We start from the raw sequence: 14,431 nt of genomic DNA, 5'->3' as shown, positions 1-14,431 counted from the left end.
TTTTTTTAATATTTTGAGTTTTAAATTTCTTTTGAATTGATGTACTGTAGTACATACTTTGATGTCCTCAGGTTATTCCATAAATCCACCCCATGTTGTTGTAAAAGTGTTGTGACACGGACCCACAACAGGGGGCGTTAATGAACGGACAATGGATAAGCCAAAAAGTTGCAGTCCGACCTTTATGGTGGTGGTGATGTGTAGTGGATGAGTGACAGTTGGTACGGACGATGAGTGACAGCTGTCACTCCCGGTCGCTCCGAGCGCCATCTTGTGGTGGTGGGCCAGCAGTACCTCCTCTTCAGCGGCCCACACAACACATGTCTCGTAAGGCACATTTATTTCATTGTTGTACGAGCACACTGTTTTTTAAATTATATTTCCTTCTTAGATTGTAATCTCCCTCTCTTTCACTAAACAATTTTTGGAGGTTATCTGATAGTAGGTTTTGTTACACTTTAAAAATAATTTGTAAAGTTTTAAATTCTGCAAGATCTCTAAATTTTAGTATTTTGGATTGTAAAAACAATGTACTCATATGATCTCTGAAGCCTACATTATGGATGATTCTTATTGCCCTTTTCTGTAACTTAAAAAGTGTGTCTACATTACTTTTATATGTATTACCCCATACCTCAATGCCATAGCTAATATATGGTAATATTAATGTGCAATAAATAATATATAAGGACTCCTGATCTAAGAAATGTTTGGCTTTCCCCATTATGGAAATACTTCTGGCCATTTTGGATTGTATGCTAGCAATGTGGGGTTTCCAGCACATCCTGTGATCGATTATTATTCCTAAAAATCTATGTTGGTTACCCTTTCAATAGGAACCATGTCATTTTAAGATTTACTTTTGTTTTCATTTCTCGGTTTCCAAAGAGCATTAATTTGTCTTTGAAATATTAAGTGACAATTTATTACTATCAAACCAATTTTTTAATTTAATAATTTCTATTTGCATTTCGATCACAAGTTGTTCCAGGTTTGTCCCAGAACATACTATCGTGTCATCAGCAAAGAGGATAAATTTCGGTTTTTCAGAGATGAATTGCAAGTCATTAATATAAATTAAAAAAAGTTTAGGTCCTAAAACGGACCCTTGTGGAACTCCACAATGTATCTGTTTAAACAAAGACTTATATTCTCCTATTTGTACATATGAGGTCTGTCAATAAAGTATAGGTCCTTTTTATTTTTTTCAAAAACTATATGGATTTCATTCATATGTTTTTACGTCAGACATGCTTGAACCCTCGTGCGCATGTGTGAGTTTTTCCACGCCTGTCGGTGATGTCATTCGCCTTTGAGCACTCCTTGTGGGAGGAGTCGTCCAGCCCCTTGTCGGAATTCCTTTGTCTGAGAAGTTGCTGAGAGACTGGCGCTTTGTTTGATCAAAATTTTTTCTAAACCTGTGAGACACATCGAAGTGGACACGGTTCGAAAAATTAAGCTGGTTTTCGGTGAAAATTTTAACAGCTGATGAGAGATTTTGAGGTGATACTGTCGCTTTAAGGACTTCCCACGGTGCGAGACGTCGCGCAGCGCTCTCAGGCGCCGTCGTCAGCCTGTTTCAAGCTGAAAACCTCCACATTTCAGGCTCTATTGATCCAGGACGTCGTGAGAGAACAGAGAAGTTTCAGAAGAAGTCAGTTTCAGCATTTTATCCGGATATTCCACTGTTAAAGGAGATTTTTTTAATGCAAGACGTGCGGACGGATTGCAGCGTCGGCTCGCAGCCGCTGTGACGCTCCGCCACAGGAAAAACACCTCCGTTGGAAGCCTTAAGGACAAGTTGGAACATGTCCAGCTGTTAAACAATTTTTCATATACTCACTCCACTGAAAGCCATCAAAAGCCGCCTGGATTTTACAAATGGTTATCAACACGGAGGTGTTTTTCCTGTGCCACCGCACCGCGCCGGCTGCGTCCCGACGCGCGGACCCGTCCGCACATCTTTCATTAAAAAAATCTCCTTTAACAGTGGAATATACATAGTATCTATAAAATTTTCCGTAGGCTTATGTGTACTCATTTTTAATAAATCTATGTTAAAATCCCCACATATAAAAACATCTTTATGTTCCATTTTCGTATACAAGTTATGCATTAGTTCCGTAAACATTTCAATGCTTGATCCAGGAGATCTGTAAACACACGTAATCAATATATTTTTTCTGTTTTCCATTATCAATTCAATTGTTATACACTCCATAATATCATCAATAGCCAATGTCATGTTGTCAATCTGTTTTGCATGTAAGTTTTTATCCACATATAATGCCACACCACCTCCATTTTTTTTGTTTCTGCTCTGTGCAAACATCTCATAATCTTCTAACATCTTCTAACAGTTGTTTGTTTCATCATTTTTTATCCAAGTTTCTGAAATTGCTAATACATTAAACAAAGTACCCAATTGGTTCAAGTAATCTTTTATCTTTTCAAAATTTGCATGAAGACTGCGACTATTGAAGTGGACAATTGACAACATCTCATTAGGTTTATTCTGAGTTGGTATTTGCTGGTCTTAATAATACATGCAGTCATCATTTATGTCATTATAAAAGTTTATATCCGGGTCGACTTCATCTATAACATGTTGCATTTTAGATTCACTACATTCAAAAGTTTTAAATTGCATTTCTTGGTTTTGTACTTTCATTGTCCTCTATAGGCAGGGAATTGTTAATGTTTAATTTGTCATTTTGAATTGAAGGTAAAACTATCTAGATTTTTTATTTATATTTCATTTTTCAATTGTATTTGTTCAGTTCATGTTCTTCTTTGCTTAGCTTCTTCTGGTGTACCTAATAGTTTTATGTAAACTCTGCAGTTAAAGATCCATGTTCCTTGGATTTTGTTTTGTTTCTTTAGTAGATGGGCTTTTCTAGCTATATCTGCATTTTTTTTGGTCAGATGATCGTTTATGTATACCTTGGTCCCTTTAAGTTTCTTTCCCTGCTTTAATATGGTTAACTTATGTTTCCTATTAACAAACCTTACTATTATTGCTGATTTTTGTTGCTTGTCTTTTCGGGGCAACAGATGACATGCCTCTATATCCTGCGTGTTCATTGTAATTCCTTTGGTAGCAAAGAAGGTGACCACCTGCTGCTCCATTGATTCCAGGTCTTTGTCAGTAGGCTGCTCTTCGTTGGTTACTGCTCTTGCATAAGTTCTTGGTTTGATGTCAAGGCCTGTAACCATAAGATCGTTTATCCTGGAATATTGTTCAAGCTCTGATACTCTATTTTCAAGAGTTTTAATCTTCACGTCTTTCTCCATATTTTGCTGTTGCAGTTCATTCACTTGGGCCATTAAGTCTATAATTGTTTTTTGTTGGTTCGATATGTTTTGCATGTCCAGTGTTATAAAGTTCAGAGACTTCTTAATGTCCTCTAGCTCCTTTTCAATGGTTGGACTTATGCTTAAAGGGACTGATCTTATGTTTGACTCTGATGGCTCTGTGCCGCTCTTTTTTGGCCCCATAATGATTAATAAGCTCGGTCCTGTTACTTATGCTAAGCTGCTAGCTGCCAGCACGCACCTGCTTATAGCCGACTACTTTTAGTTGCCTCACCGGTCAACCACGTTTCCCCGCCGGACAGCTCTCTCCGGACCAGCCACTCAGGCAGTTTTCCCCACCAACCACTCTCTCTGTACCTCAGCCTCTCTCCTCCGCCGTCCACTGCTACCTCGGTTAGCCCGCGGGCCAACCTCGCTCCTCCGCCGCTGCCTCGGATAGCTCGCGGGCCAACCTCGTCCCTCCGCCGCTGCCTCGGTTAGCTCACGGGCCAACCTCGCTCCTCCGCCGCTGCCTCGGTTAGCTCACGGGCCAACCTCGCTCCTCCGCCGCTGTCTTGGTTAGCTCACAGGCCAACCTCGTCCCTCCGCCGCTGCCTCGGTCAATGAAGGTTGACCCAAAAATTTCCCTTAAAGAAGTCATTCAATAGTTTTCTATACCCGCAGAGCCAAAACACTGACAAACACTCACTCAAACCTATGGGCAATTTAAAGTTTCCAATTCATCAACCTGTATTTCTTTGGAAATGAGAGGAAGCCAGAGCACCCAGAGGAAACCCACACAAACTCCACACAGAAAGGACCAGGTTGGAATTGAACCCAGGACTTTCTTGCTGTGAGGCAACATAGCTAACCACTACCCCGCTGTGCTGCCACTTAGAGAATTCATTTTGGCAAAAGTCAAAGTAAAGAATTTGATTTTCAACCCAATTTGAATTTGCATATTTTGCATCTTTTAATTAGTTTGAATGGATGAAAAAGTAATTAGTGATGCTGCTCATCAAATTACACATACCTAAATATTATGCACAGCACTGGAGGTGCTTTGTATGTCACATGACATGGATTAATTCATCCCATTTGTGTTGCATTTAGAGTGTGGCTTGGTTCCATTGAGAATGCAAATTTGGTTCCATACTTTTGATACCATTGCACTCTGCACACGTGCGCACACACACTAAACAAATCAAGTGCGCTGTCTGGAGGCTGTTAGCAGGAAGAAAGAATGAAAAGCTGGACTAATTTCTGATGTAATTTTTTTTCGCTGCACTGAGGATGCACACCATCTTTTTTACACACGCGCACAAGCGCCGTCCCGGTTGCGTGTGTGTGTGTGTGCATGCGCACGTGTGGGGGACAACGACTCTACCAAGATGATAATTTGATTGAGCTAACTGACGCTGCTAATTCTTGTAACACACACACGCGCGCACACACACACACAAAATCCATGCCACTGTAAGCCGTCTGGATGCATGAAGAGCTGTTCAAATGAATAGCTGATGTGATTTTTGACTGGACTGAGGAATTACACAAAGTCTTTTTTTTTTATGGAAGTCTGAAGTCAGTGCACAGCATCACATATAGTCCACACGTTACAGTGGAATACCAAAATGTAAGTCCCTTTTCTATTGTTTATAAATTAATAAAATATCAAATGACAAGGATCTGTTTTAGCCGTTATATAAAATAAATAATGAATGTTTTTGCATTCTTTCGCCTCCTTGAATGGTTTGTTCCAGCTTTCACCTCATGAAATATTCGTACCATTGAACTCATAAATGGGTGATTCTTAGACTACGAGCACTTATTATGTCCTTTGATAATATTGTATGGAAAACAAAAAAAGGGGAAATTTCACACTTTTATAGTTATCTTTACAATAAAAGTGTGTTAAGAAATTTGTTCTAGTAGTCTATGATGACTTTTCACCTTTTTTCAGCATCATTATATGCAAATATTGCCGTTTTGTGCTTGTCCCACACCCAGACTTTTGATCTTCAATGATAAAAATGAATGGTAAAGAAACATTTTTTCTAATGTTTTAAAATATCTCTGATAAAATATCAGTAAAATAATCAAAACATAATTGGGGTATTCAATGTCATACAACTGTTGTGATTTTTTTTTAAACAAAATGTAGTTGTCCCACACTATTGCCGTAATTTCTACCACAACACTGTAATGTCCCTTTAAACAGTTTGTATGAAAGATTGTTTGGGTAGTTTCTATGGAGATAAACAGTGACATCAGAGCACATGTATATAGCGCCAAATCACAACAAACAGTTGCCCCAAGGCGCTTTATATTGTAAGGCAATGGTGTGGTGGAAATTATATTTACAAGGCCAATAGTGCCCGTAGTTAAAGAATCATATATATATATATATATATATATATATATATATATATATATATATATATATATATACAGTGAGGAAAATAAGTATTTGAACACCCTGCAATTTTGCAAGTTCTCCCACTTAGAAATCATGGAGGGGTCTGAAATTTCATCTTAGGTGCAAGTCCACTGTGAGAGACATAATCTGAAAAAAAAAAATCCTGAAATCATAATGTATGATTTTTTAAATAATTTATGTCTGTGTTACTGCTGCAAATAAGTATTTGAACACTTGTGAAAATCAATGTTAATATTTGGTGCAGTAGCCTTTGTTTGCAATTACAGAGGTCAAACGTTTCCTGTAGTTTTTCACCAGGTTTGCACACTGCAGCAGGGATTCTGGTCCACTCCTCCATACAGATCTTCTCTAGATCTTTCAGGTTTGGAGTTTCAGCTCCCTCCAAAGATTTTCTATTGAGTTCAGATCTGGAGACTGGCCAGGCCACTACAGGACCTTGAAGTGCTTCTTACGGAACCCCTCCTTAGTTGTCCTGGCTGTGTGTTTGGGGTCATTGTCATGCTGGAAGCCATGACCCATCTTCAATGCTCTTACTGAGGGAAGGAGGTTGTTTGCCAAAATCTCGCAATACATGACCCCATCCATCCTCCCTTCAATATGGTGCAGTCGTCCTGTCCCCTTTGCAGAAGCGCACCCCCAGAGTATGATGTTTGGCTTGAGCAGGGGGACATGGCTGCCCTGCAGGATTTTAAACCATGATAGCATCACTAATGTAATCTTTGTGACTGTGGTCCCAGCTCTCTTCAGGTCATTGACCAGGTCCTCCTGTGTAGTTCTGAGCTTTCTCAGAATCATCCTTACCCCACAAAGTGAGATCTTGCATGGAATCCCAGACCGAGGGAGATTGACAGTCATTTTGTGTTTCTTCCACTTTCTAATAAATAATCATAACAGTTGTCTTGTACCAAGCTGCTTGCCTGTTGTCCTGTAGTCCATCCCAGCCTTGTGCAGGTCCACAGTTTTGTCCCTGGTATCCTTAGACAGCTCTTTAGTCTTGGCTATGGTGGACAGGTTGGAGTGTGTGATTGAGTGTGTGAACAGGTGTCTTTTATACAGGTAACCAGTTCAAACAGGTGCAATTAATACAGGTAAAGAGTGCAGAATAAGAGGGCTTCTTAAAGAAAAATTAACAGGTCTGTGTGAGCCAGAATTCTTGCTGGTTGGTAGGTGTTCAAATACTTATTTGCAGCAGTAGCATACAAATACATTATTAAAAAATCATACATTGTGATTTCTGGATTGTTTTTTTTTTTTTTTTTAGATTATGTCTCTCACAGTGGACATGCACCTAAGATGAAAATTTCAGACCCCTCCATGATTTCTAAGTGGGAGAACTTGCAAAATCGCAGGGTGTTCAAATACTTATTTCCTCACTGTATACACACACACACCACACACACACACCACACACACCACACACACACACACACACACACACAACACACACACACACACACACACACACACACACACACACACACACACACACACACACACACTACCATCACAGCTAAAGCAAATAGAAATCTTTTGAATACATCATCATGAAACATCTCCACTGCAAAAACCACGTGTCAAAAAGTGAATGCATGCAAGACAGAAACAAGAATTATATTATTTGTGAACTCTGACCCTGCTGGGAGGTGGTTTATGTAAGAATAAATACAACCCCTGACAATAATTATGGAATCACCGGCCTCGGAAGATGTTCATTCAGTTGTTTAATTTTGTAGAAAAAAAGCAGATCAGTTATTTCAAATGGCAACTTTCTGGCTTTAAGAAACACTATAAGAAATCAGGAAAAATAATTGTGGCAATCAGTAACGGTTACTTTTTTAGACCAAGCAGAGGGAAAAAAATATGGACTCACTCAATTCTGAGGAATAAATTATGGAATCACCCTGTAAATTTTCATCCCGAAAACTAACACCTGCATCAAATCAGATCTGCTCGTTAGTCTGCATCTAAAAAGGAGTGATCACACCTTGGAGAGCTGCTGCACCAAGTGGACTGACATGAATCATGGCTCCAACACGCAAGATGTCAATTGAAACAAAGGAGAGGATTATCAAACTCTTAAAAGAGGGTAAATCATCACGCAATGTTGAAAAAGATGTTGGTTGTTCACAGTCAGCTGTGTCTAAACTCTGGACCAAATACAAACAACATGAGAAGGTTGTTAAAGGCAAACATACTGGTAGACCAAGGAAGACATCAAAGCGTCAAGACAGAAACGTAAAGCAATATGTCTCAAAATCAAAAATGCACAGCAAAACAAATGAGGAACGAATGGGAGGAAACTGGAGGAAACGTCTGTGACCGAAGGAAACCAAAGACCGAAGGAAATGGGATTTACATACAGAAAAGCTAAACGAAAGCCATCATTAACACCTAAACAGAAAAAAACAAGGTTACAATGGGCTAAGAAAACGCATTCGTGGACTGTGGATGACTGGATGAAAGTCATATTCAGTGATGAATCTCGAATCTGCATTGGGCAAGGTGATGATGCTGGAAGTTTTGTTTGGTGCCGTTCCAATGAGATTTATAAAGATGACTGCCTGAAGAGAACATGTAAATTTCCACAGTCATTGATGATATGGGGCTGCATGTCGGGTAAAGGCACTGGGGAGATGGCTGTCATTACATCATCAATAAATGCACAAGTTTACGTTGATATTTTGGACACTTTTCTTATCCCATCAATTGAAAGGATGTTTGGGGATGATGAAATCATTTTTCAAGATGATAATGCATCTTGCTATAGAGCAAAAACTGTGACATTGACCCTGTGTGTCTTACACAGGGTCAATGTCATGGCCTGCAAATAGTCCGGATCTTAATCCAATTGAAAATCTTTGGTGGACGTTGAAGAAAATGGTCCATGACAAGGCTCCAACCTGCAAAGCTGATCTGGTAACAGCAATCAGAGAAAGTTGGAGCCAGATTGATGAAGAGTACTGTTTGTCACTCATTAAGTCCATGCCTCAGAGACTGCAAGCTGTTATAAAAGCCAGAGGTGGTGCAACAAAATACTAGTGATGTGTTGGAGCGTTCTTTTGTTTTTCATGATTCCATAATTTTTTCCTCAGAATTGAGTGATTCCATATTTTTTCCCCTCTGCTTGGTCTAAAAAAGTAACAGTTACTGACTGCCACAATTTTTTTTCCTGATTTCTTATAGTGTTTGTTAAAGCCACAAAGTTGCCATTTGAAATGACTTTAGTTTTGTGTCATGTCTGTGATCTGCTTTTTTTCTACAAAATTAAACAACTGAATGAACATCCTCCGAGGCCGGTGATTCCATAATTTTTGCCAGGGGTTGTATAATGCAATGCTAAAATACCCTCGGCCGTATGAGCCTTGTGTTCTTTATAATTTGCAGTTGTCTAATTAATTATTAAGATCCTGTTTTCTTACATACAATTTGTACATGTTCATTGGAGCCCCTCTATTAATCACTCAATCAAAAACAATATTTAAATTTTAAAGGGGAACAGAAATGCTTTTTTGAGAATTTGTTTGTGTATTCCTTGGTAAAAATTAAGTACAGTTGCAGAATGTTTGAGTGCAGTGTAGATAATATTATTTGAATCAAATTCGCCGCTAAATTGACATGTAAATCGCCATTGGGTGAAGTCAGTGGAGGGCACGTCCGGTTGACGTCACTGGTTGGGGTCTCCTCTGCTGGGGACGAGTGCAGTTTACTGAGTTCGCTCATTGAAGTTCTGTTCTCGTCAACAAACAGGTGGACTATGCCAGAAAGCTGTGCATGTTGGCAAAGTCACAAACAGAGGAACAAGGGAGACAATATTTCCTTCCATAAGTAAGTGGTTTTGGTTATTCTTCTCACTTTGTCCGTGACATTTGGTTGATAAACAGGTATATGTTTCCTGCCAGTGCCTGTGTCGTCCGATGACATGGACGACACTTACACACACCACTCACACACAGACGTGCACACACACCACTGACTTCATGAATGAAACTCGGTCAATAAAGGATAATAGTGTAAAAAAAATAAAATAAAATTATATATATATATATATATATATATATATATATATATATATATAGAAAAGGGGGTGTTCACAATAATAGTAGCATCTGCTGTTGAGGCTACAAACTCAAAACTGTTATGTTCAAACTGCTTTTTTAGCAATCCTGTGAATCACTAAACTAATATTTAGTTGTGTAACCAGAGTTTTTCATGATTTCTTCACATCTGCGAGGCATTAATTTTGTTGGTTTGGAACCAAGATTTTGCTGGTTTACTAGTGTGCTTGGGGCCATTGTCTTGTTGAAACACCCATTTCAAGGGCATGTCCTCTTCAGCATAAGGCAACATGATGTCTTCAAGTATTTTAACATATCCAAACTGATCCATGATACCTGGTATGTGATATATAGGCCCAACACCATAGTAGGAGAAACATGCCCATATCATGATGCTTGTACCACCATGCTTCACTGTCTTCACTGTGAACTGTGGCTTGAATTCAGAGTTTGGGGGTCGTCTCACAAACTGTCTGCAGCCCTTGGACCAAAAAAGAGCAATTTTACTCTCATCAGTCCACAAAATATTCCTCCATTTCTCTTTAGGTCAGTTGATGTGTTCTTTGTCAAATTGTATCCTCTTCTGCACATGTCTTTTATTTAGCAGAGGGACTTTGTGGGGGATTCTTGCAAATAAATTAGCTTCACACAGGTGTCTTCTAACTGTCACAGCACTTACAGGTAACTCCAGATTGTCTTTGATCATCCTGGAGCTGATCAATGGGCGAGCCTTTGCCATTCTGGTTATTCTTCTATCCATTTTGATGGTTGTTTTCTGTTTTCTGTTTTCTCTGTTTTTTTTGTCCATTTTAAAGCATTGGAGATCATTGTAGATGAACAGCCTATAATTTTTTGCACCTGCGTATAAGTTTTCCCCTCTCCAATCAGCTTTTTAATCAAACTATGCTGTTCTTCTGAACAATGTCTTGAACATCCATTTTCCTCAGGCTTTCAAAGAGAAAAGTATGTTCAACAGGTGCTGGCTTCATCCTTAAATAGGGCACACCTGATTCACACCTGTTTGTTCCACAAAATTGACGAACCCACTGACCGAATGCCACACTATTATTATTGTGAACACCCCCTTTTCTACTTTTTTTTACTAATAGCCCAATTTCATAGCCTTAAGAGTGTGCATATCATGAATGCTTGGTCTTGTTGGATTTGTGAGAATGTACTGAATCTACTGGTACATTGTTTCCCATGTAACAATAAGAAATATACTCAAAACCTGGATTAATCTTTTTAGTCACATAGCACTACTATTATTCTGAACACTACTGTGTGTGTATATATATATATATGTATGTATGTATTGTAATGGTTTTAGGAGCCACTCTGTGGTGAAAACAGCAGCAGCTGGGTTCAGCACAGCAGCACAGCTTAACAGTGCAGATCTGTGTAACTTTCAACACTAATATTTCGGAATGTGTGTGTGTCAAAGTTTAATACTTTCCTGACATGATTTAATGTTAATTAATTTTACTGGCTCGATATACAGGTCAGAACACATATTTTGCGATCGTTTATCTGAGTGTGTTCAGTTGTGAATCCCCATTGAAAATATCCGGGAACTTGTCAATATTTTTAGGAGGTGTCATGTCGCTGTCCATGAAGGGATGTTCGCGTTTAGTGGGCAGCATTGGGAGTGCAGACTCTAGTAGTCATATATAACCTCTTTGTTGGTGCCTCTGGCAGGGAATCTCAGAACGAGGCTCATCTTCCCCCTCCATCAGTGACGTCACCCACCTGATCTGCATAAATGGCGGCAGCCGGTCGATGTCAAAGCCTCTCAGACCACGACTAAAACAAGATTATCTGTAGATGTTTTATGGTCTTTAGTGTTTCTTGACCCATCAAAAGAATTAATTTTTGTGTGTTTATTCATGCTATAAATAATCCGTGGGCATTTCTGTTCCCCTTTAACAGTGCCTGCAGGAGGCTTTGCGTGTGCGTTTACATAAACTTTTGACAGAAGCGGAAGTTATGCAAATCAAGGAATACTTGCTGGTATTAATGAAACAAATTTAACTCCATAGGAAGTTAGCTTTGAGTTTGCGGAAATTAGCGTGCATGCTAACGCTGCAAAATGTGTTATCAGGTTACAAAAAGAGCGTTTTCAGTTTTAGAAGTGCTTATTTATTGCTATCTTTTACATAATATATGACAAAGGGGATATAGTTACACACAAACGAAAGACTTTTTCAGCTAGCTACCAGCCTGTGACATCAACATGCTAATGTCCGCAAAATAAGTTCAGATGTGTTATTAGGTTCCAAAAACGGCGTTTTCGGATTTAGAAGTGTTTATTTCTCGCTAGCTTTTACATAATATATGACAAAGAGAATATATTTACACACAAATGAAACAGTTTTGCAGCTAGCTACCAGCCTGTGACGCCACCATGCTAACATCTACAAAATAAGTTCAGAGGTGTTATTAGGGTCCAAAAATAATGTTTTCAGTTTTAGAAGTGTTTATTTCTCGCTAGCTTTTACATAATAAATGAGAGACATGCATATAAACACAAAGCAAAGTGGTTTTGAAGAGACCAGCCACTATCACAGTGCAGCTCTACTCTGATTGGCTGTCATCCCCGCCACTCAAAAACAAAGCAGAACAGATTCAAACAGAATGTGACCTTTTAACCTCTTAAAATATGTCAAGGTTAGCCATCTTTGAATTTGTCCAAAGTCTGTGTCCCAAGAATGTTCCTTGTGAATGTAAAGACTGTGGCAATACTCGAACTGGACTTATTGCTGAGCACAGACAGATGGATAGACAGATGGATGGACGCCAGGTCTTTGCAATACCCGAGTGACCATATGTTGGCCTCGCGTAATACAATACTTGGATGATGAAAAGTTATAAATGAAGATTAAGAAAAATGACATCTAATGCAGAAGGAAGGGGGGAAAACAAAAAAAGGTGGTGCTCATCAAACAACCAAAAATAATCTAAAATTAGAATGTTATGTAATTGGTGATACATTCAAATGGTCTTTTCCTGTTAATAGCTTCCACAATGTTAAACTTTAAATTGTTTAGTGTGTGGTAATTGAGATACTTTACATTTTAAGACTTCCAGAAAAGGTGGGACTGTGGAAAAAGTTTGATCTTCACTGACATGACACACAAATAAATCAAATCAATTTTATTTATATAGCGCCAAATCACAACAAACAGTTGCCCCAAGGCGCTTTATATTGTAAGGCAAAACCATACAATAATTACGGAAAAAACCCCAACGGTCAAAACGACCCCCTGTGAGCAAGCACTTGGCGACAGTGGGAAGGAAAAACTCCCTTTTAACAGGAAGAAACCTCCAGCAGAACGAGGCTCAGGGAGGGGCAGTCTTCTGCTGGGACTGGTTGGGGCTGAGGGAGAGAACCAGGAAAAAGACATGCTGTGGAGGGGAGCAGAGATCAATCACTAATGATTAAATGCAGAGTGGTGCATACAGAGCAAAAGAGAAAGAAACACTCAGTGCATCATGGGAACCCCCCAGCAGTCTAAGTCTATAATAGCATAACTAAGGGATGGTTCAGGGTCACCTGATCCAGCCCTAACTATAAGCTTTAGCAAAAAGGAAGTTTTAAGCCTAATCTTAAAAGTAGAGAGGGTGTCTGTCTCCCTGATCCGAATTGGGAGCTGGTTCAGAGGAGAGGAGCCTGAAAACTGAAGGCTCCTGCCTCCCATTCTACTCTTACAAACCCTAGGAACTACAAGTAATGCCTGCAGTCTGAGAGCAAAGCGCTTTTACTGGGGTGGATATGGTAACTATGAGGTCCCTAAGATAAGATGGGACCTGATTATCAAGACCTTATAAGTAAGAAGGAAGAATTTTAAATTCTATTCTAGAATTAACAGGAAGCCAATGAGAGAGGCCAATATTGGTGAGATATGCTCTCTCATTCTAGTCCCTGTTCAGTACCTAAATAAATACCTAAAGATAATGTTTCCTCACACTGAAGACTGGCGTCACGCTGTCAAAATAAAGTTAATTTTTTCTGTCACAGCATTTGTTCATCCAAGGAACATGTTTAGGTGATATTTGTTTCTTGTCAGGTGAGGGTTATTCTTGTACAGGGTTGTGTTTGTGCTGCCATCAGTTACATGATCGCCATCCAGTGGTCCATCAGGAGGGACATCATGGAGGCGATGATAACGATGATGCTGTTGTAGACAGGTCCACTGGATGCTGCAGCGTAGTACTCCATATCCCCAGACCCTTCTGACTCGTAGGCAGGCCTCGAACCGTAGCCACCGCCATTGCCTCCACCGAAGTGTGGGTATCCATATCCACCTCCGTATCCCTCATACCCTCCATATCCCCCATAGCCTCCTCCGTACCCATACCCAGGGCGACTCAGGGCAGAGCCGAGCATTGGCTCCTCCGATGGCACCTGCAGCCGCTGCACCAGTACTTTCCCTGCACTGGGGGCCGCTGCTCTGGACAGGGGCTGGTCCTATAGCTCTGGCCCCCCCAACCTCGGTTGTAGCCACTGCCGCCTCCACGACCCATTCCACGACCGCCTCCACGACCCCATTCCACGACGACCTCAGAGCTGGGAAGGAGTGTGATGAGGAGCAGCAGGCAGAGGACCACTGTGAGGAGGAGTTTGTGCAGCAGCCTGGACATTATG

At 39.9% G+C, this 14,431-nt stretch overlaps 1 long non-coding RNA gene across 1 annotated transcript; it reads right to left on the bottom strand.

Moving 5' to 3' along the window:
- Nucleotides 1–311: 311 nt before the first annotated feature.
- LOC117510813 lies at nucleotides 312–14,431 on the bottom strand. Its single transcript, XR_004560820.1, has 3 exons — nucleotides 13,732–14,431; nucleotides 3,004–3,007; nucleotides 312–324 (listed from the first exon to the last, which is right to left on the bottom strand). It is a non-coding gene; the product is annotated as an uncharacterized LOC117510813 (long non-coding RNA).

Source organism: Thalassophryne amazonica, chromosome 5, assembly GCF_902500255.1.
Source record: "Thalassophryne amazonica chromosome 5, fThaAma1.1, whole genome shotgun sequence".
NCBI lineage: Eukaryota > Metazoa > Chordata > Actinopteri > Batrachoidiformes > Batrachoididae > Thalassophryne > Thalassophryne amazonica.
This window is presented reverse-complemented; position numbering and strand designations above follow the sequence as displayed.